The sequence below is a fragment of the Patagioenas fasciata genome, chromosome 2 (genome assembly GCF_037038585.1).
Source record: "Patagioenas fasciata isolate bPatFas1 chromosome 2, bPatFas1.hap1, whole genome shotgun sequence".
In the NCBI taxonomy this organism is placed as follows: domain Eukaryota; kingdom Metazoa; phylum Chordata; class Aves; order Columbiformes; family Columbidae; genus Patagioenas; species Patagioenas fasciata.
In genome coordinates this window covers 125,006,114-125,029,288 of record NC_092521.1, presented here as the reverse complement: position 1 = coordinate 125,029,288, position 23,175 = coordinate 125,006,114, and the positions used below count along the sequence as shown (strand labels likewise).

General features: G+C 43.4%; 1 long non-coding RNA gene across 1 annotated transcript; it reads right to left on the bottom strand.

Annotated features, from left to right (window-relative positions):
- Window positions 1-17,929: 17,929 nt before the first annotated feature.
- LOC139827428 (uncharacterized) lies at window positions 17,930-22,212 on the bottom strand. The gene is made up of 3 exons (XR_011737964.1): window positions 22,163-22,212; window positions 20,159-20,217; window positions 17,930-18,454 (listed from the first exon to the last, which is right to left on the bottom strand). It is a non-coding gene; the product is annotated as an uncharacterized lncRNA (long non-coding RNA).
- Window positions 22,213-23,175: the final 963 nt, after the last annotated feature.

Below are 23,175 nucleotides of genomic sequence, written 5' to 3'. Positions count from 1 at the left end.
AAAAGCCATAAAGCACAAAAAAGCCCCATTCTCAAAATCAAGTAATTGGATTAGACCAAATCTGTAGTAAATATCTGTTTTATAGACTTTTGTCTCATGTAATTGTGAGAATGACAGACAAGAATCTATGGTTTTTAGGAGTGACAGACTTACCATGGACTTAATTTCAACAAACCTACTGGCAAGCAAGTACAACAGGAATACATAGGGAAAATAATTACTGTTAAAATGTTCTTTTTGTGTAAAATATATCAAGTCATCAAATGAATTTAAGATCTGGATGTGAAGTTATCGTACAAATGGCTTGGCACACTGGAGGAAGCTGAATACATATTGTATTGCAGTACAGGTTCTGTACAGACACCTGCATTCCTTCAAGTTACTTAGAAGATATTGGTTAAAAATCCAATCAATGACTGAAAGATGGGAAGCACAGGCCAATTTAATTAGGTTCCTACCCAGGCTGCAGTCTCACCAACTTATGACATATATCACAGCAGAATTTATTGGCCAAAGTAACCAAAGCTCCATTGCCCAGGGAACAGACTGAGAAAATACAAGCCTGTATCTCAAGGGCCTTCAAAACAAAGACTTAGCAGGTGAAAACAGAATAATAAAACCGCAGATATGGCTATTCCTAGTCAATTGGGAAGACAATTACAGCAGTCCATCTGCTTAGCTACAGTCTGTGTTGCACTTCCTACATGACGAACCAGAAATCCTGCATTGAATCTTTCGGGGAGTGGTACCCCAGTCATGGTGATCTACCAAGATGATAAGTTGGTTGTTCAACTCTCTTGATTAAAATCATTCTGCATCTATCTTCTGCACAATTATAAATGTAGGTGAAAAAAGAGAGAACAAGTTTCACCAAAACTATGTAATTTTCCCCTCAATAAAATGACTGCCTACAGCCATTGGCTCTTGGTTAGAGGACACTTTCAGAGGCTGCCTTCATAGACTGTTGGGAATGAAGCCTACCAGGACATAAGCTCAAAGAACACTAAGGGCTTTTATTACTGAGGCTCACGCAACCTTCAAAATTGAAAGCAGGGCTCAGCAAATGCTTGCCAAGAACTTTGCAGGGAAGATCACTATCTACATCTAGTATCAGCCTGGCAGTCAGCAGGCTATGCAGGACCAGGGATATAGATGGTAGCAAGAACTGCCCCTCTCTGGATGCCAAGTACTAGAAATTCTTATCCTTTGAAAGCTACACAAGAACTGAAAATACGTAGTCTGCTGCTGAAGAGAATACAGAAAGGATGCTGCACTGCTGATGCTTTTTTATCATACTCTTGGACCACTGAAGCCACTGCTTCATAGACTTAACCATTTACATTGTCAGTCCTTCTTCTTTGTCTTGGTAAACCTTACTGCTATCTAATCAAGAATGGCTTCTCATGATACTCTAATTCTGAATAGGTTAAAAATCCATGAGCTTCTGTTGACAGAAATGCCATTGCTGCATTTTGTCAGCACAGGAACCCTACTGAGAACAGCAAGTCTGATCATCCACACCCCTGCAAATGGAGAGAAGGGACACGTCACGCTTGCCAGAAATATGTTGATCTATGAGCATTATGCCACAGTGACAATTGAAAAAGCCATGATCAACATCCTCCCTAAAAATAAGGCAATTCAGAAATGTCACTTCCGTTGTCACAGTTGATGTCATTGAAGTGTCACTTGGAGTCAATATTAGCCTAATCAAGCCAATTATAGAGTACTTATAGTATTTAATAGGCTCTTGGATTTGACTTTTGATATGAAAATCTGCATATTCCTAGATGGTTTATGAATTTAAAATGGTTCAAAGTTCAACTCCAACAGAGGAAGGAGCCTGCAAGACTTGGAGAAAAAGCCTGCTGTTCAAGCAGAAAGTGATGTGTCAGCTTGCCAGTCGCAGTGGGCTTTTGGCACATCTTTGGGCAGTGACTCAACACGAATGCAAGACCTGAACCCTCTCTAACCAAGCACTGAGTACTTCCAGCCCCTCTTCTGGGGGCTGTGGTCTCACAAAGGATGGGGCTGTGCTGCTCTGTTTTGGAGGTAACACAGGGTTGTGGATGAAGCGATGCAGGTGCATGGAGATGCTCAGGCCCAGAGACACCACGTTCACCCAGGAGGTACCCCAGCTTCGGGTTTGGCCATGCAACCAGGACCACCTAGTTCCATGTTGCGGTCCTTGATCATCTAGCACTGGAGATGAGGTTTGCCCAAACACCCACGCACAGCTGCTCCGCAATCAGAAGAGGCACTTCAGCACTCCCACTCGTCTGCTGCAGAAGCAAAACTGGGCAGAATTTTTTTTCCGTGACATCTATTTTCTCCTTTCTTTAGTACGGAGGCTAATGAGGAGTTTCATGTACACATAATTGTCAGGCACAGCAGTTTAATCTCCCTATGCGGTGTTCGTGGTCGAAACACACAAAGAAGATATGTTGAGTCTCAGAGAAATTAAGTGCTGGGGCATAAAAAAATAGGCAGGAGGGAGGGACAGCAATGTTATTTCCTCAAGGAAGAAAGCCATAGCTTTGGGATAACAGGTGCCCTTGAAGGAAGGTCAGAGCAAAGCAGCTACAGTGTCAGGAAAGTGACTTTGCATTTAATAAAATGCAATTTAGTAAATGCAGGCAAATTGGTACCAAGTCATGTTTTCTTAACTCCTTCAACCCCCAAAAGCAGTGCTTCCCCTCCCACCAGAGCACCAAGAGCAGAGGTGTTGCAAGGGATGGAGATGAGGGGCTCTACCCAAAGCATTGTCCCCCCAGCCCTTTCCCATGCACAGCCCAGGGCTCATTACTCCCACAGAGGCAAAGGCTGTGCCCCGCAACCAGTCTGGGGGTCCCCATCACTGCCCTCCTTCAGGCCAGGTTGCTCACAACCTGCCAATCACTTTCCAGCATCTTATAAGCAACAAATAGGTATGATCTGCAGAGGGGGAAATGCACCATTTCAGCAATGAGAAAGAAAAAAATCCCACCATGTTGGCAGGTTTTATTTTATTTTATTTTTTAAAGGGGTGAGTGTTTGGAATATTTGCAGCAGTCCTCAGGTAGACAAATTAATGGGTTGTCCCTGGATACACTGGAAAAGGGTGTATGATACAGACATTTATCACGTGCATGTTTATAAGCTATGTGTGGTTTATAGCATAATTAATCAGTAGTCATCTCCTATTCTGTACACAAATGCAGCCTCCTGTCTTTCCAGGCACATTGGATGAATAACTAATTTATATATTTCTGCAATCCAAATAATCTTCTCCCTGATGGAAGGTTCTGGGAGAAGTAATTCCAATTCCCACACGTGGAAATTCAAAAGGGCTCTCTGCAAGCGCATCCCTGCACATCCTTGGTACCTGCGTGTTGAATCCCTGAAGACTCCAAAGTGCATTCACAGACCCCCTGCCACATATATAAAGTCAGAGAGAAATATATGTACGGCTGTGTATATCTGACTTGAACAAAAGACGGGGAAAAGTATATCCACAGAGAATCACTGCTGCTCTTCAGCTTTCACCACCAGTGCTACATCTTTTTGTACTCAGTCCTGACTCATTAAAGTATGAAGCCAGAGTCACAATCCAGAGAAGAATGAGCCCTCCTTTTCAGGTCAATCAATCAGAAATCGGGAGACACAGCAACATGTATTTATAAAAAGTAAATACAATAAGTAAATTTGAGGATTTCCCCCCCTACAAATAATCTCACTTGTGTCACGTACAGAAAAAAGTATTCAGCTCAATGTAGGTCCTCTCTTTGTAATTATAACTTGCCACATTTTCACAATTTCTTACTCTATATTTACTATTCAGTTTTGTTGCTGTACCCAGTTTCCTCTATGGCAATCAGCGTGGGTGTCTCTGAAGTGTGAGCTGTTAGATTTCTGCTCCTCCCCTCACACCAACATGCTGGAGGTTATCACAAGCAGCTGCAGTAAGGATCCTGCTTAGGTTTGAAAGATCTCACACAAAAACATAAAAGAGCCACTAGAAGGAAGAATTCTTTTTCCCCTTAACATAATTTTCAAGAAACATATACGTATGATTTAAACGAAATAAACAAAAAATAATTTGCGCAAATTATTTATGGGTTTGGAAGTCCCGTGTAAGCAAGATGCGATGTAGTGAGGCATCCACTGAAACACTGTTCTTTAAAATTCAATTAAAGAAGAACTTAGTGGACTTGGAAAAAGCATGCAAAAGTGCTACACCTACCTAAAGGAAAAAATATTCCTTGCATTTTGGACATATCCTTTCCCTCAACACAAAACCAAGATAACTTGAAAAGAAAAATATGTATTTTTGTATACTGCTCTATATCAACCCATAACTGATCCTTCTTTGCAATCACTTAAAAAAGGTTAACTATTCAAAAAAATTAAGACTGCTCAGACAAAATTACAATGATATATTTTCAGAATAGTCCAAATCACAGCTTGTCACGTAAAGCAGTCTCATATTACTTTCTACTTTGTTCCCTTCCCATCGACGCCTCACAAAGCATTTCCATTTTACACAAGGGCGCACCCAAAGTTCAGATAGAAAGGAATCCTGCAATTGTTCTTCTTTATTTAGAAGGCATTAAACACACACATCAACACGATAAAAATTCAGCGTTCTTTAAGGAGCATTAAAGAAGAGCAACGCCTGCAGCTTATGTGTTTTTGCGTGTATTTCATCTGCAAAACACCAGCACACAGGCATTCCTCAAAGAACCTATGTGAATTTTATCAATGAATCATCTCTAATCCCGCCAACATTTCATCTCTGCCTTCAGCAACTAATGAGTTAAAGATGATAAATACCATTAACAAAGGAAAGAGGATCTTTCCTTTGTTTCCCAAAGAATGCGGAAGCCTGGCTTCTAGCAATGTATTTTTATATGCAGCTAAGTTCCCTAAGTGGACAATTTTGCTTCCAGCTTTGTTTGTTATCCTACCTTAATAAAAAAGGTTTTGATCATCCAGAGGACAATCACAGTATATAAGTCATTAAAATTACTGTTTCCTGTTACAGATTGTATTTGTGTGTGTATTTTCCCCTCTGAGGAAAATAAGGGGAAAATGTACACTAAAATACACACCAACACCACAAAAATCCAGAGTCTGTCCTCATTTCACAGAGAAACCCTTACCAGTGCAAAAAAGAAATATACATAATCTGAATCATAATCAGATATTAAATATTAAGCCACCCAAGATGTAAAATTTCCCATTGATAATCCAAAAGGGGCCCAAATAAGCAACTGAAGCCACAAAACAAAATGGTTCCAAGTTTGTTGGTTTTAACAAATGATAGCTAAACTAAAAAATTTACAGCTCCGTCCTACCGTCTCTCTTTATGATAGTTAATGTTTAGGTCTTCAATTAATTCTGAAGGGATTATTTTATAGAGCCAGAAGAAAAGGAATCATTAAGCACTAACAGCAGGTGTAGCTTCATGCAATGATTTCATAAAAAAAGGGCTGAATGATACAAATACATAACGAGAGTTTACCCAACAGACCGTAAATTAGCAAAATATCAATAAAAAGCATTGACTCAAGTATCTGATTAAAAACACAGTATTTTATTGTCCTTTTGAACATGTCAGTTATGAGTCTTATTGACCTCTTCTATGATGAGGGGGCAAATGCCCTGTGTTCTTCAGCAAACAAAATAACCAGAAGTAACAGGCAGAAAGTTTTCCCAAGAAAAATGACTCTATTTAAAAAGTTATTTGCAGATGTATTAGTTTTAATGTTACACACACTAATTACTTAATTTAGATGTTTTGTAAAATCTGTGCATTTATATCTGAAGTCTAACAGATATTACTATTACACTGGAATTCCATCAGAAAGTTAAGAGGAACAATATATGTATTAAAAGAGACAATCATCTGCAAGTATAGCCTGGTTCTAATAAAAAAGAAAAGTAACAAAGTTTTATATAAAAGCATAGTTTTGCTTTTAAGCCTTTTTTTCTTGCTAGTTTAACATCCATTTTTAATTATTATTTAATTTCAGTCTTTTGGATTTGGACACTACGAAAGAGAGAAAACATTTGAGGAACAAATGTTATAAATATTTACTCTTTTAAAATATGCCAGGTAGTCCATTTATTAACATGTGCATTCACACCCCAGTTTAATACAGGTCTGGTAGCAATCACACAGTCCCATTCTAAGCAAAGCACTTGGTATGTCAGCGTGCATTCACAGGGACGGGCAAGCTAATACGCGCTATCTCACATATAGACAGAAGAAGGCAGTACAGTAAGGGTTTCTAAGCGTGTAATAAGTCAGAACCCATTTTATTTTAAGTTTTCAATGAATTTGTGGGAAGACTAAGGTCCCTCCACCCTATTCTGCAGGCTGCCTGCTGAAACCCCATATTGCGCAGCACTTCCAAAAAAACCCTGCTCACGCCTCTGTCGTTTCCTTCTACCTGATATATCTTTTATATTTCTGAGAAGACATATGCAACCTGATTCTCAGCTGAGGGTATTACCGTAGGATGTACAGCAGAAATTACGCTTCCCTGTATAATACAGTATTCCTCACAGTGAGAGACTAATGGCCATTTGCATACACAGTAATGAAAGAATAAAGAGGTGGAGAAATAACTGTTCTGTCTGTTTCTTTCCATGGAGTTACATTACCTTTCTGCACGTTCTAAACTTCTAGCTGTAATACGCAGCTGATGGAAGCAGCTGAAAAGGATCTGGACCTGATATCAGGATTTTTCTCCCTCCTCATATCTGTGACAAGCCAGCAGAAGCGCATACCTCTACATTTAAATGCATACAGCAAGACAATATTGCAATTGAAGTGCGCACAAGGACAGACATTCACATCTCATATTTGACTGAAGGCAATACAAAACCTGCATGATGCAAATACATCTGATATAGTACTGGTTGTAAAGACTTTTTGCCATACGCTATGACCACAGATATTTTATCGCTACTTCTGCAGAGTAATCTGCAATTAAAGAAACAGCATAAAAAATGAAGTATTTTAAGTCTTTCTGATATACCTCACCATCTCCGAGTTAAATGCAGGCAGCTATAGAAAGAACATGCAGCGCTATCTATTCAGAGGCAGCACCGTGAATATATTGAATTAAAACTGAGACGCATAATCTTGAAAAAGTGGATACGGTAACTGCATTTCCCACAGGGGCTAGACCTCACCTCAAGCGATCCACTACATGCTCTTGCAAGCCGAAATATTTCTTTCTTCCCATGCAAAAAGAAAACAATCCGTGGCTGCAAGGAGAAGGAAATGCTTACCTTAATTTCTTTTGCAAAAAATGAAAAAAAAGAAAACAACAAAAAAAGAAAATTCAACAAAAGAGCCCAGCTCCACCACCACCTTGAAGAGAAAAGGCATCTGGGAAGACGGCGGCGAAAGCGAGCATGCCAGCAGGCAGCGCCGAGGCGGGGGGACGCTGCTCGCACCCCCTTTTTTCCGGCAGCAGGCGTGACAATGCGCGAACACCCCCTCCGCATCACAGCAGGCAACTGTAGCCAGGAGACAGAGGTGCTTAAATTAGAAAACCGCTGCCAGAGGAAATAAACGGGAACCACAGCGACCCCCTCGACCCCAGTAGCTATCAAATCCGGGAAGATATAGTGCACATCTGTTTTACGAGGCCCCCAGGGAGCTCCAACTCCAGCTACTTACCCTGTCTGCATTATTAATAGATGTTAATGGCTCCATTATATCGAAAAGAAGCCTCTTCCTCTTTATAATATGGAAATTCCAAGTTAGAAAAAAAAAAGGGGGGGGGCAAAAAAAACCCAACACACCATGAGGCAGCAAACAGCTCCTTGGTCCTGCTAACTGCAGAACTGCACCCCCCCAACGCCCTGCCTTCCCCAGCCATCCTCAATATACTGATTTGGTAGCCAAAAATCAATTCAAGGCGGTAAACAACTGCAATAAAGCGAACAAGCAGACAAAGACTTCCTGCCATAAGGCAATTCCTGAATACCTGTTTTTTTTTTTTAATAAGGTTCTGCAAAATTTCAGATAGAGCATATACATACATATTTTAATGCAAGTGATGCAGTGTAAAGAACAGAATAAACCCACACCATTTGGATATTTCTTGCCTAACTACATACATGGTTTTATTTCTTCAGCGGAAGTTATCTGTCACCCCAAAAAGTGTTATTTAGACAGACTCGATGACAAAGTATCCTCTGTCAAGCCTTTGATTTAGTTGATGAATAAAGGAATGTGATCCTAAAGTATCCCTAGGCTGTGTTCTTGTTAATGCATGGATTTCCTCCGGGTCCATTCATCCTCAAGGTAGGTGTACTGCAGTCATGTACCAAAGTGTCAAAAGACCTTCCACAAAAGATATTGACCTGTTTTAATCTGATCCATGTATAAATGCAACAGAACTACCACTGGGAATAAAGTGAACTAAAGATGTATTTTTAACCCCTTTATAGCACTGTACGCAGGAGGAACAAATTCGCATCAATAGCAAACGTATCCTCAAAAACTGTACGAGAATGTAGTTTACTTTAACTATATCACTTCCACTGACGTTAAGAGTCATGTGAAATGCTACCGCTTACTCAAAGGACCAGGCATATCTTCTCTGCAGTTTAGTATTTCTATCAGATAATTTTGACTAGCTTCTTAAAAAAAAAAACACCACACACACACAAAAAAACCCAAGCAATGCCAAAATGGTAGGCTTCACCTAGTCAGCTTTCACTCCGCTACACAAGATATAGATTAGATTTTTAACTCAAATATAAAACCATCACAACATATCAAACTGCAAATTAAAAAAAAAAAAAAGCTGTCCTTAAGGATGGCAATACCCCAGCATTAATTGCACGATGAAATTTTTGCATACAGGGGGTGGGGAGAGCGGACGTGTCAAGAATCACCTTCTCGTGCTGCAGATGCATGCTGCAGCTGTTTGCTGCCTTTCGACAAATGAATGAAAAGTGCCGCTAATTCTTCCAAGACAAATGTAACCGATTGGCTTTGTTGCTTGCTCGCCTCTGCGGCTTTTGAGACCACGCAAGTAACGCTGCAGACGCGAAATCACAGGGTCTGGCTGTATTAACTGAATTACAGACAGCGCTGATGTGATCATCTTCATCTCTCTCGCGCGCTCTCTAATTATTTATCCAGATCAAGCCTGACTGCTGGAAAATTAGCTCTCTACAGGAGGTAACCGAGCTGAAAGGTTCTTTTTACCAAGAAATGATGGGCTGGCCCCTAGCAGTACATACGCCAGCGTGCAGTTGTAAGGAAATGTCATAAGATGTAAATTTGCAAGTAGATTTCTCTTCCTCACAGAAAAATAAGACATCTTTAGAAGATATGAAAATATACATGTTTATACAGACACACAAAATAAGTGTCCAAATTCCTGATCCTGAACTTAAAAGAATTTACTTCAAATGGGAAGAGAGGAGACGCATATTGGTCATATCTTCTTTTCATTGCTTTATACATTCATTCCCTCTTGCTTGTCTACAAACAAGTTCATAATATTTCACTTACGCAAGGATTTCACTTCTTGCCAGCAACTGCAACGAGACCAAATTTTAGTTCCGATGCTTAGGGGGAAAAGACAGCAACAATTTAGTCATTTAATCAAACCAACATATAGCAGAATGAACAAAGCATTAAAAAAAAAAAGAGAGGATAATAGGGTTTTTTAAGCTCAAGATACTGTTTTAGCCTGTAGCAATCTAAAGGCAACTGAGAATGTATTTTTATTTTCCTTTTTTTTTTTTTTTTAAAGTGTTATTAAACCTGACAGACAAACAAGCATAGTTTAAAAGGAATAGCTTTGAAATTATTTTCCAATTAGCAAGACTGTCACTATGAGTCGATTTGTTGTACTGCATGCGTCTATGGATGTACACATTTTCAGTACACTTTAATGCACACTTTGGTTCAATTTTAGTCACACGTAGGCCAGGATAAATTTCAGTGCTAGAGAGCTTTAACATACCATTTGAAGCATTAAACACACAAGCCATTGATATTAAAACAATGCATCTATATGAAACACAAATATGCGGATTCTTATAGTGATGAGCTTTGGAACTTAATTGTTTAAAAAAAAGACAAAAAGGCAGACTCTAGGCCAAATCTCCTTGCTTACTGCATTTGCAGTAGTTTTAGTATGTCAAGCCTTCCCAATCTTTTAATTGCATTGGGTATTATGCATGCCAGGGATGGGTGAGAATAGTTGTCAACCCACCTGACTGCAGAACAAAGAGCATTTTTTCTTCCAGCATGTGTTACTGATGCTTGAGCCACACCCTGTCATCCTTAGAGAACACACTCATTCTCACATTTTCCCTTTTCCTCCTCACACAGAGAGACAATTTTTTCCCAATAATAAAATACTAGCTATTCTCTAGAATCTCTATGTTAAGTTTCACCTTTTTTTTTTTTTAAAAAAAAAAAAAAATCTCCTGCAGGTTTATTTTTAAGGGAGGCAGAGGGGCTGTGGGAGCAGTTGCATTTGCCACAGCATGGGGAGTCCCTGAGCCAGGATGCCCCAGCACCCCACAGCCCGGCTCCCCTGACCCCCATTGGGATGCTGCCGGCAGCCTCACCCTGCTCGCTGAGCCATGGGAGAGGGCACAGCCTCCAGGGCACAGCTTTAGACTGGGCTGATCAATCCTGGGATTCAAGGGCAAGCAAGATAAAAATTAAAAATAAAACCAGAGATAGACAAGTGCAAAAATACAAGGGGAAGCCCTATGTCTGTCTCTTCTTCCCACCAGCCCCAGGCACCTGTCTGCAGGGTCAAACTGCTCTGGGCAGCATTAACCCCTAACACTGATTTGCCAAGCCATGCGCTCCCCATCTCGCCCCCTCAAATCCTCCAACAGCTGGGAGTCTGCAAGGTTAAGCTCCTCTCAGTCTGGGTGAGAGCCACGGAAAGGTTGTTCCCCCGCTGTTCTGCACCAAGGCCCTTCTGCCTTTTCGTGCTCTTGTTAGCGCTGCAGATCACACACAGTGCCTGGCCCCTCCAGAAACAGACACGAGAACAAAAACCTTTGTAGGTTATCTACACAACACCCAGGAGCATACCGTGGTTTTTGCAGATCTGTATAAATGAAGCACATTCCTGACTTGATCTATTTATAACATAAGCAAGCAACGTAAAGCAAGATGCAGACAATGCGAGAACTGGTACATACAAAGCAACTCACGTCCCCTTTTCTGCCTGCCAGAAACATCTCCTGCATCACCTTAATTTTCTATTCCCAAAAGTCTGGAGGCAATCGAACACCACAGCTTCTGACATTGCCCTCACCAACTTTTTCAGGAGGTTGCAAAAACAACTCTGCTGCATTTTTGGCAACTCCGAACAGCAGGTAAGCAACAGACATCCTTACAGCCAACAAGGCAGTCCCTTCCCTCTGCATGTCCTGAGACATCGGAGTTACACCCTCTGACAATGAAAACAGCAGGACCGGTGTTTTTCCCCAAGTTTCAGGACAGATGAAATTAAGCAATGGTTTGACTTAGCCTGGATTATTTTTGCAAGCAGGAGTAGAGGGTTTAGTCGCTCTTTTCTGTTTCCCTGACACAGCACATACATCTAATGTGCTTTGCAATCCCAGCTCAAAAGGGCAAAACAGTTTAAGAATCAGTTCTGCAACTGCCTCTGTGAGGTTTGGCATGGGGCTTTTTTTTTGTTTTGTTTTAAAAAGAGCTTTTGTTCAGCTGTTCCTTGGTATTTGATATGTTATCATCCACCAGCCACGCACCACGGAAGGGAAGCTATGGCTAGATTCTGTGTCAAGCAGCACAAAGAAACTGTTGCCACTTTAACCTTTGGGATGCAAAAAAAATAAAACCCATTTAACTTTTGATCGCATGATTCTTGAATAATCAGCAAAGTCTGCTTTAAAAAAAAAAAAGTGTATCCCAGTACATATTAGACTACCAACTGCTGAATGTTCTCATTACTATTTTGAAATGGGGTGTGGGTGGAGATACCTACGGAAGCTTTCAACTGCTGCTGCTGCCATTGCTGCTCATCGGGTACGTGTTTTCAGAAGTCCCTGCTCCTAAAGAACCTGAACTTGCATCTGTGCCTCTTCTGGGATGCATCGAAGATGCAAGTTCTCACACCATCTGTTATTTGCAGCACCACTGTATGGGGGTGCCAGCCTGTGACAGCACCCAGATCTGGGACAGGCACAGCAGCAGCCAGGGAGGAACAACAAGGTGAGCCATAAGGGGAGGTCACTGAGACTCAGATGGCAACTGAGAAACACACAGGCAGTGGATTATGTGATGGTGATGTGACTAAGTAGGAGCTGACAGTCAACAGGAAAAACCCCAAACACTTCCCACGAGAATTTTAAGGCACTTTGGTGGTGAAAGCAGTGCAGTATAGGAGGAGGGGTTCACACCACAACTCTGCAGGCTCGTTCTGCTGCAAGTCACCACACGTTTCAGCCAAGCCTTACAAAGATTTAAACACACAATGGACACATGTGGCACGAAGTCAGCAGCTGCTGGTAGTGACCAGAGGTCCTGCATATGTCACTGGGGCACTACAGGCACAGACTTTCCTGATGCACTTGCCCATGCAACACGCTGCACGCTGCCAGATGCCCCTCTGCACTCTGGTTTCTGATGGAAGGGTTTGCTGAATTTGCGTGGAGCCTCCAACCTGTTTTCCTAATATTGTTAGATTATCTTTTAACCTGATCAACCCTGCTCAAGATTTAGGCAAATGGGCTTCATACAGTCACTTTTATTGTTGCTGAAAATATATCTACAGGAAAATCAGGAGGTCTCCAGAGTACTGACACTGCATGAATAAATAACAAGCCCTAAAATAAAAAAGCAGTACAGGGCATCACAGCTCTCAGTATAAACAGGTACATGAATACTCAATACCTTTCTAAGGGATGCTAATGGTGAGTTTGTGTTTTTCCACTGGGAGGTGACTCTTTCAGTGTAGTAGTTGTACCTGCTGAAACCAAAAGCAGAAAACCGGTTGATTTTAATGGGAGTAGAAACGAGATCACAAGTACCAGGACTTGTTAGTTTTTAGATTTCAAATGTGCTGTTGATCCTGTTACCATTCAACCTTTGTCCCCCTCAAACAGGCTGTTTGTTGCCTCGCTGGACACGAGTCTCCTGGCACACGGATGGCAAGAAGCACGCTCCCAGGTTGCCCCTGCACAGTGTGCTCGCAAGCCTCAGCAAGTTCCCCTGCAGCATCCAGGTGACCCATCTGTTCCCTTTTCTGCTATACATTGCATCTTCCCTCTCAGGCAACTCTACTTGTGTTCCATCAGCTTTCCCAAAGAGAAGTCTTAATCCTGCTGACCTTTTTGAATACAAGCCCTCCTGCCCTTCTTTTATTTTCTTAAAAATAATCCCTATCTCTAATTGTGCTCAGGCACACTTGCACCACTTTTCATTCTTCATGCAAATTTTAACTCTCTGTGCAAGTGTAAAGCTGTTGCTGTAGGTCTTTGGGGGGTCTTTCCCTCCCTCCCCACCTCCTTTTCTTCCTTCGAAATCACTTTCCTACTTAAAAAATCCTGCCAACCCTGCAAGCTGTTTCTCAACCATACCCAATCCTCCCATCGTTTTGTCAGGAGCACTGGGCTGTCTTTTGCAGTCGGAGACAGTGATGATAAATGACAGCCTCCATAATCCAGCAAGTGATGCTGTCCAGGGGCGGAAGCCATGGGCAGATGTGGAGCCTTCCCGCTGAGCACACTGCGGAGGGAAGAGGGCACATCACTCACAGCAGTAAATCCCATCCACACTCCAGTTGCTCGGTTCTAAGCAGTGTCAAAGTCCCCTTTGCAGGCTACAGAGCACACAGCCTTTCCCAGTCTTCTCTGGTCAGCAGACATTACTTTCACTTAAAACAAAACAAGGAAAGAAAAAAAACCCTTCCTTTCCCCAAAAAGACAGCTGTATATAACCCTGTACACTCCCCATTTCAGCAGTTCTGATATTGATGGCCAGCTAGATAATGCATTCCAATGCTTAGAGGATCAACCCCTTCATCCAGGAAAGCTGTCCCCATTTTTCAAAGGAGTCCACAGTGAGCAGGTTTTAAGGAATGGAGATTCAAAGCACACTTCCCACCTCGCCCCTACAAAGGAGGTTATGAAGCAGGAATGCCAGCCAGGAGCACCTGCACTTCTTCCCAAAGGATCACAAACACCTTTACAAACATGAAACCTCACAGCACTCTCACAAGAGGTCGATAAATGCCACTTCCACCATCTCACCCAATTCTTTGCCAGAAAAGCAATGCTGAAGGGAAGCTTATCTACGTGTCCAAGGTCAGGCTTGGCATCTGTGACAGATTGGGCTGTCTTAAGTCCCTGCACATCCAGCCTCCAATCCTCTAACTTTTAAAGATGAAGTTTTGAAATAAAATGTGTGTAGTGGTTGTGGGGTTTTATTCCTTGTTTGTTTTTCACATCCTAGCTAGAGAACCATTGGAAGATGTGATGTGATTCTGTGAGGATATTCTTCTGGAATCAGCTGCAACATCATCCTCTCCTTAGGGTGCAAGCTTTGCCCTGCCACTGCCGGGCTCCTCAGGCTGTGCTCTTCCTTAATTGCTCTGAAGACCAGTAACATACTGGGGCTGGGGGAAAGCAAGGCATAAGTGACTCTAGAAGTGCCTGGGTTTTGTTCAGTTTTCTCTCTGATCCTTCCTTGGCTGACTTGGACCTGGTGATCACTCAACAGCAGAGATTTAAGGTACAGCCACCAGCATCTTCACTGATACAATAACTACAACAGCATGCCAAGAGTGTTTCCACTGACTTCCAGTAAACCCTCAAGTCCTCGAGGGTGACTTGCAGCCAGATCTAGTTCAGAAGCTCCAATATGTGCTCTGGCACAGCGAGGCTGCCGATTGCCTCTGAGCAGCTGTGTGACATGTGCAGCATGAGTCACTAACTGCTAGACAGAGATTTTTCTTTCTTTAGGCTAGAGTAACCCTATTCTGGTTAGGTTATCTAACTACGAATTGGAAAGCAGGTAGTAAGAGACTGCTGTGGTGCCTTTTGCAGACCCTCCCCTCTTGGGAGGACACCATGCCAGGGGATGCACAACTGCTACACAACTGTCAGCAAGGCAAACTCCACCCAACTGCAGTCCATGGCATTCCTCCCCAGGCCAGTGCTTTTTGTCTCAACCTTGCAAATTATTTGTTTCAAGAGGTCTTGATGACCTAAGTGGTTCAGGACCAAAGTCCATACCATGCCGGCAAGCTGAGTGAAAGCACCAGGCTTGAGCTAACAGAGCTGTTCAAGGATGCGAGAAGTGCAAGGTGCATCTCAAAGCAAAGGGCTCTTGGCTTGGCTAAGGGCAGCTAAGGGGAACTATCACTGATGAAGGATTTGGGGCAGAGCTCTCGCTGCTCTAAGCACAGCCAAGATAGCTGGAGGCAGTCATTTTCCTTCAATACACTCCGGAATTGCCCATGGCATCATTACCTTGATAATTAACCAAAATAATAATTTACAACTTTTTTCAGTTGTGGTCTAAATCTAGACTAAATCAGTCTTCAGAAGCATTCTGATTTGAACTCACATTTCAGTAAATCCCTAAAATAATCTATTTCTTATTTGTCAGCTTCTAGGGCATACATTGGTTTTCACCAGAACGAAGAGCAGCCAAAACCTCAGCCAGACTTTATCCACCACCAGGTGAGGTCCATGGGGACCCACCAGGACACCAAGGAACCTGGGTCCAGCTTTGCACCCTCCTGCACATAAAGCCTGTATCATCCCCTAAGACTTGCATCCCTTTGTGTGCTACCCCTTGGTACGGAAGATGGAGAAATTAAATCTATTCATCAGCAAAAGCAGTCTTTCTCAATGAAAGCAAAAAAAGCCCCACACCATTTTTTCTCATCTCTGCCTTCCTTGTTCACGTTTTCCCTTATTATGCTTTAAGAAAAATTTAATTCCAAACTTACACAAAAATTAACAGTATATTGCTGAATCACTAAGAACCACATTCACTACAGAGGATGAACAAAAGTCCACAAGAGCAATTGCTGCTTTACATCAGCTACAGCGGTCACTGTTTATTTCTTATCTTGAAATTGATGGTTTTGCTCTTTAAGTATAAATATAATTAAAATGAGATCAGGCCCTTCAGCTGAAATAAACAACAAAATCCAAGCTTCATGGTTTGTCAGAAAGGCCCAACTTCTTCCAAAATGCACCTAATTTTAATTGATTTGTATGCAAGACAAGCAGTTAAAAAAAAAAAACAAATCAAAACAAAACAACAGACTCCCAACTATTTTTCCACACCGTAAGACCCACTGGGCAAACAAAACTGTATTCATTATTTACCCTGGGGCAGGACCCAGAGTCCTTAACCAGGGTAAGGGTCCTATTGTGTTAATCTTTACATTAGTCCAGTGTAATGTGCGCCATATTTAAACAAAATAATGTCAATCCCTCTTTAGTAAGAGGGGCTGTGGGGGGAAATGACACACCACCAACCCCCTCCTCTCCACACACACATTGCGGTATAATCTGTCACCTTCTATAAATGCTGCCATTTGTCTTTTCTTTAGATGCATTGCAGGAATATTTCCATATAAGCCCTATTATAATAAAAACGACAGTGTGACAAACAGCTTTGCAAATAGGTCTGCTGCTCCAACAAAGCACAGACGTTACACACTGATTTGCAGAAATACCCCATGTAATTCACAAGTGCGACTAGTTGATCTGAAATCCAGTAAATTTAGGTGTTTGCTTTACCTTCTCCATCACGATACCTACTTCCTTGTACAGAACCAAAGAAGTAGAGCATGTGCTCTACTCCTGCAACCCTTTCCCCAATCCCTTCCTTCTCCTCCCCTACAATTTACGCTGATTACAGGTTTCAAAGTCTTGGAGATTAATTTTTAAGTTCTATTTAAAATGCTGATTTTTACTTGTTTCCTTTTCATCTAGATCAGTACTGCACAGATGATAAATATGTACCATTTACCATTTATACTTTTTTGTCTTAGCATTGAGTGTCCTAGAGTAAGCTTAAGAAAAACCAGTTCCTGGATAGCACTTTATTTCCCCTCTTTAGCCTATTCCCTATTTATCTATAATAAAATACATAAGCCTGAGAGTGTTCTATTAATGCTGACATCCATTACAACATTTAGATATTAAGCGCAATAGAAAGGAACTGCATCTCAGAAGGTTTGCTCCTTATTTTGAAGTTTGTCTAATTTTATGGTGATACTTCAATGTATACATTATTCTCTGCAAAAGAGTTCCCCGGCATTAAGACATAACCACATCAGTCTTCTATTCAGTCTTCACCAAGAGATGAGAAGCCACCATTTTCTTTTTGATATATACAAATTATTTGTCTCTACAGAAAGTGTAAACCACAGAGAATTCTGCATTTCAGTGGTGATACTGTCACCTAGCATTAAAAACAAGTATTAATTTGTAAATGAACCTCCTCAATCGTGTTCAAAGGAAGTAATTAAGCATTTAACGGACTAACAAACCAGCACAAATATTGGTTTTATTATTTCCAAGGTACCTCACAAGCATATAAAATTCCCCTCACACTAAGGATCTTCTGCATCAGAACAATCAGACTCTTGTACAACACAGTTTTCAATAGATTCAGGCTTATTAGAGTCTTGCACAATCTATACAATTGATACTGTTTCAAATTTAGCAAAACATAAATAGCTGCTTACACATATCTGGGATTATTAGACTTGATTTTACATTCTAGAGCTTTAAAAAATAACAGCGTCTTGCAAGTATCCTGCTTACAAAATGCTACAAATTCTTTAATAATCATGCAGTATGTTCAGCGCTTAAAAAAAGCTCGAATACATTTTTACAAGAGCATTTAAGAATGCCTTATCTCATTAAAATAAGGTTTTTTAAACAATGCCTACATTTAATTTACATAATGCACTAGGTTTTCTGTAATTAACTAGTAATTCCAACTATTCAGTAATACAGGAGACTTAAAGCGCAGCTTTGGAACAGCAAGATTTTTATTTTCCAGCAACCCTGTGAAACTCTGGGTGAAGTTAATTCATTGCACTGACAAGAAAAGAAACAAGCAGTTTAGCAGCTGTGTACAGGGCTTTTCTTTTGCTCGCGGCTTTAATAATTTGACAAATAATCTTTCAAACTCTTGAATAGCCGCCCTGCGATAAGAACCAAAGCAGCAAGAGTCGTGGCTCTCTAGTAATGCAGAAAAATCCTGACATACCGGGTGGCGACTGAAAGATCCAAGATCCGTTCATTAACTTTGTTTTCCTGTCTCGAAAAAAGGTCAAGTGGGATGCTGATTGCCAGACAATCACTTTGTTTCAGACATTTTTATTAGACAAAAGGCTCACAGTTAGTACTGCATCGTGCCCCACCCAGCTGGCTGAGAATTGTCATCTTCTCACTCCATTAGGCTGTAGGGCTGTATTACAATTTTCTAATTAAGCATCCCCTCTGATACATGTGTTTGCCTTAAAAACACACTCTTCTTTCCCTCCCAAATAATCTTTCGGCAGGTCAGATGTGAGGAGGAAAAACTCCATGAATAAACAATGAAGGAACAGGATAGTACTGACCTTTTCCTATAATAATGTCTCGCATCTCTCCCTCCCTTGCCAGTTTCTTAAACTAGGCAACCAATTCTTTAAAAATTAAGTGTTACCATAAAAAACCCTCACTTTCTCCAAAGCATCTACACCCCTTCAAAAGCAGGCAAGCCTATATTGATTGATTATTTTTTCTAAAAATATTTTGAGAACAAGGATTTTTCCACATGCAAACCCTGCATCAATCTCACTCAATCTGCATATGACATATTAAATGTAATGTTAAAATAAGATCAAGTAAATATTATTGTTTCCTCTCCTTGCACCGTTTACATGTATTGATACTACTACACAAATGCACAGTATGCGTAAAGAATGTTAAAAACTTTATACTTATGAATTTCAAGTTAAGATTTTCAATAAACATGTGAACTTAACTACCTAACTCATAAGAACAGTACAAGTTTCTCCTGAAATAACATCACATTTAACTTATCACTATTTATGTGAATTATCTGAAGGAGTCATACCTTAACAGTAAACACCAAGTACACACTGAGAAAATACTAAAGACATTGCTAAAGTACGGAGAACATTTTCTGTTCTCAAAACAATTTTAAGTGGTATAATGCTCTCCTAAGTCTTGCTGTGTACACTCAGTTGAATTAGACACAAACTTGTAGCCCTCAGCCCTAGCCTAAGACTAGCCAATACCAACAACATTAACAGAAGTCAAAATGGAGTATCATTTTAAAGTATCATATTAAAGGGAAAATAATTGGGTAAGGCACAGTTTTCAGCAGAAGGTTCCGTTCCCCCCTCCCATTTCTAAAACTGACCCTATGAGTATCTGTTATTTCTGCCCTCCACAGCATCTTTTGAAAACCCATTTTACATCTCTAGACAGCCATCATGTATCTATGCAGTACTAAGAGTTTTCAGAAATGTGGACTTCTATTCAAGGTAAAATGCAAGCATATTAAGAAGAAGCATTAGTTCTTATACTGGTATTTCCCAGTACGTATTTTACAGAATCCTATTAACCAACAATTACTTAACCTGTGGTGAAATGCGGCCAACTCCTCCCTTCTGAATGGCATTTAATACATAGATGTTTCATGCTGATAAGACAGTTAATATTCTTATTACATTAAACCCACTATTTTCACATGAAATCAGTTGTATTTGTTATCATACCTTAGTTTTCATCTATTAATTGACTGTTGAGTAGCATTAATTAAATCCTTGGGATACCTACCTTCTGGCATTTCAACAGCTCAAGAAAGGCCATAACTCTGCCACAAATTAATTTAAATATATCTCATTATTTCACAGGGGACGGGTGCTGGTGATGTGAGCATTGGAAATACAGGCAAACTCTTTCCTAATTACCATTTTTTTGGTATGAAAAGCAAAGTCTTTCAGATATTACCCATGATGCCTCCCAACCAGAAACATCTGCAATATGCTACATTCCCTGTTTGCCGCAATCAACCCGCCTATTTAAAGAGATGGGGTGGGGGAAGAACATTAATCCACCAAAATCCACACAAATTCTTAGGAACGCCTCTTGTACTTACACGTTGCACTGAGCCGCAGACAGGAAGGCAACTGTGGCAGTGCCAACCATGCTGAAGACCTGCAAAACCCAGGTATTTGTGAAGATGTTATTTGTTGGCTTTGTGACTTTCAACCACAAAACATCCCCCGCTTCCCCACAACTAGCTATGATTTTGCTAATGATGCCCTAATTTTAAATAGTTTGTGAGACATGGGATAAGGAGAAATGTTCTAGGTATTTTAACCTCTTGATGTTACAGCTGTAATAGAAGAATGTTTAAGAAACACCTCAAATGCATGTTCAAGAGTAACTGTTTCCTTCCTGCTAAAGCAGCAAGGGAAAAAAAAAATACAAACCCCAAACCCAAGCCTTCTCACCATGTGTTTCACACCTTCAGGAGGCAATAACTCTGGTTAGGACAAATGGTAGGGCACACAAGGTGATGCTTGAAATCAAGGTCTCCTCCAACACTCTTTTTCCTCTTCTCCCTCCAAGCTGATCACCCCTCTCAGCTGATTTTGTGTAATTGGTCTAGTTTGTTAGAAAGCAAAAAAAAGCCATCCTGCTTCAAACAGAGAGCGTTAACGCCTTTGCTACAAAGAGAGCCGGTGCTCCACCGCAGGAGGAAAGGGCTTGTTAAAAGGGAGCATCACCAACTACTGCTATTTTAAACTTGAGGTTGTAACAACCCAGATTTCTCAAAATCACTTCAGTAGAATCAGCACAGCAAAGGCATTTTCTCGTGATTCCCTGTTAATGACCGCACTGAGCTACAGCTTGGTCCCCAAACCACGACTGCACGAGGGAAGCCGAGCTCTCCTCACCACATACACCCAGCACAGAATCTTGTCATCCCCCTCCACAGGTTACAGCGAGATGTGCTGTATTGGTGTGGAAGCCTGATTGCTCATTCCCCTTGTGCCGTCCCTAGCGAGAGGGGGGTGCTGTGGGGTGCACCCGCAGAGCGGGCAGCAACTCGCCTTGCCAGGGGAACGGGCGGCACTGCCGTTCTGGAACCTTCCTGCGCACGTCAGCGCAGCGTGCTGCACCTGCATCCCAAAATCCGCTGGGCAAAGGCACACTCTTGGAGAGCGGTTGCACTTCCCAACTGACAGCTGGAAATCAGTTCTCTCATATATCAGCCTTCCCCATTAAAATTTAAAAAAATGATTTGTGGTTTTGCTCGATCCAGCTGTGGTAAATGGCATCTAAAATTTGATGGTTGCAGAAGTTGAGGGGGGGAGGTTAACAAAAAAACCCAACCCAAACCACATATCCCAGCAACTAAAGTATGGTAAAACCATTTTCTCTGCAGCTATTTGTAGGGTGGTGAGTCTTTGCCCGGCACCATTAGCCCTCTCGGTGCCTGTGACACCCGGCCGCACAGCTGCCGGAACTGAGGCAGGGCCACGCGTGTTGCCTGTGGCAGCGCGCACCCACGCCCGCCTGCGGGACGAGCAGCTCGCCCACATAAGCCTCCACGCCAGCATCCTCATCGGGCCGTGGCGTCACGGGAGCTCGGTCCCCGGGCACTCTGATTTTTTTTTGTAATGCAACTTCCAATTTTAAGGAGTTCTAGAAACTTTGCGGTAATAGCCCGGGGCGGGGGCTGCCGTACTGCAGGTGCCGCCGGGCGCAAGCTGTCCCCGCCGCTCCCCGGGAAGTCACCCGCGCTCCTCCGCGCCGGCACCGCGCCGCCGGTGCGGGCATGGAGAAGCCGCTCCGCTCCCCTGCGGCGGGGTTGGCCGGCCGCACCTCCGGGGGTCCGTGGGACTCGACCCACGGGCGCGCCGTGCCCCCACCTCGAACACGCGGGCAGCTCCCGGCCGCCGTCCACCCCCCACCCCGAAACTCCGCACCCCCGCCCACGCCCCCAGCCCCCCAAGCTCCGCAACAGGTACGAGCCCCCCGCGGCCGCTCCCCGGCACCTTCCCACGGCGGCGGCTGCGGCGCCGCTCCCCCGCCCCTCACCGTGAGGGGAGGAGGGAGTGGGGGGGCTGGAGCCCCACGCCCGCACACTCACCCCGTGGCAGCCCCGGCGCAGCGGCGGCGGCGGCTCGCAGCATCCCCTGCTGCAGGAGGCAGGCAGGGGCGGGGGCGGCGGGGCCGTATATACCGGGCACCCCCGCCCCCGCGCGCGTTCGCAGGGCGGGGGGGGTGAGGGGGGGACGGGGGGGGGGCGGTGCGCGCGCGCGCACGGCGATGATCAGGTGACGGGGCAGCCCCCGACACTGCGGAGCCGGGCGGCGGCCGCGGGGGGGGTACCGCGCCGCGCCACGCCACGCCACGCCACGCCACGCCACACCACGCCACGCGGTGGACGGGCGGGGTTCCAGATCGCAGCGGGGAGAGGGATCGGGACCGGCTGAGTTCTAGAACGCCGGGTTCGTGATTCCCACCCCGCCTCCACGCAGCGTTCTAGAACGCCTCCAGCCGCAGGCGCGCTCGCCGCTGCCGCTCCGGGGCGGGCAGCTGCCGGCACGACTGCGGGAGACCTCGCACAGCTGCCGCCAGAGGTGCGGGCAAGCCTGCTGGGCCGCACCTTCCGAGGTGCCGCCCTCGGCGGGCGTACCTGGCCTGCCCTGCCTCCTGTGGGGGTCGGTACCGATCGCTTAATAGCGCTGCAGTGATTTCCCCAGTGGCCGGAGATATCCGCGACTCCGGCCTGTGGCGGGCTGGGGAAATAAAAAATGGTGTGACGAGGCCTTTTTGAAGTGGGCAGGTGGGTCCCGCGGCGAGAGGCGCGGCGGGGAGCGAGGGTGGTCCGGGAGGAGACACGCTGGGAGAAGCCGCCTCTGCACCCGCGCGTTTTGCTCCCGGGGGGAGGATGCCTGTGGTTCACACCTGTAGAGGAATGACTTTAATTAAAAATATTTACCTCGGTGTTATCTCTTTTTGAAAAGCAGGATCTATGGGGCTGCAAAATCCCACTAAAACGGCTCGGCAGCCAGCTGTAAGGATGAGCTGCACGATCGTTTTTGCGGAGTGATGCTGGGCTGTGCCTCTGCTTCTGAAGATCAGTATTTGGTGCAGCCT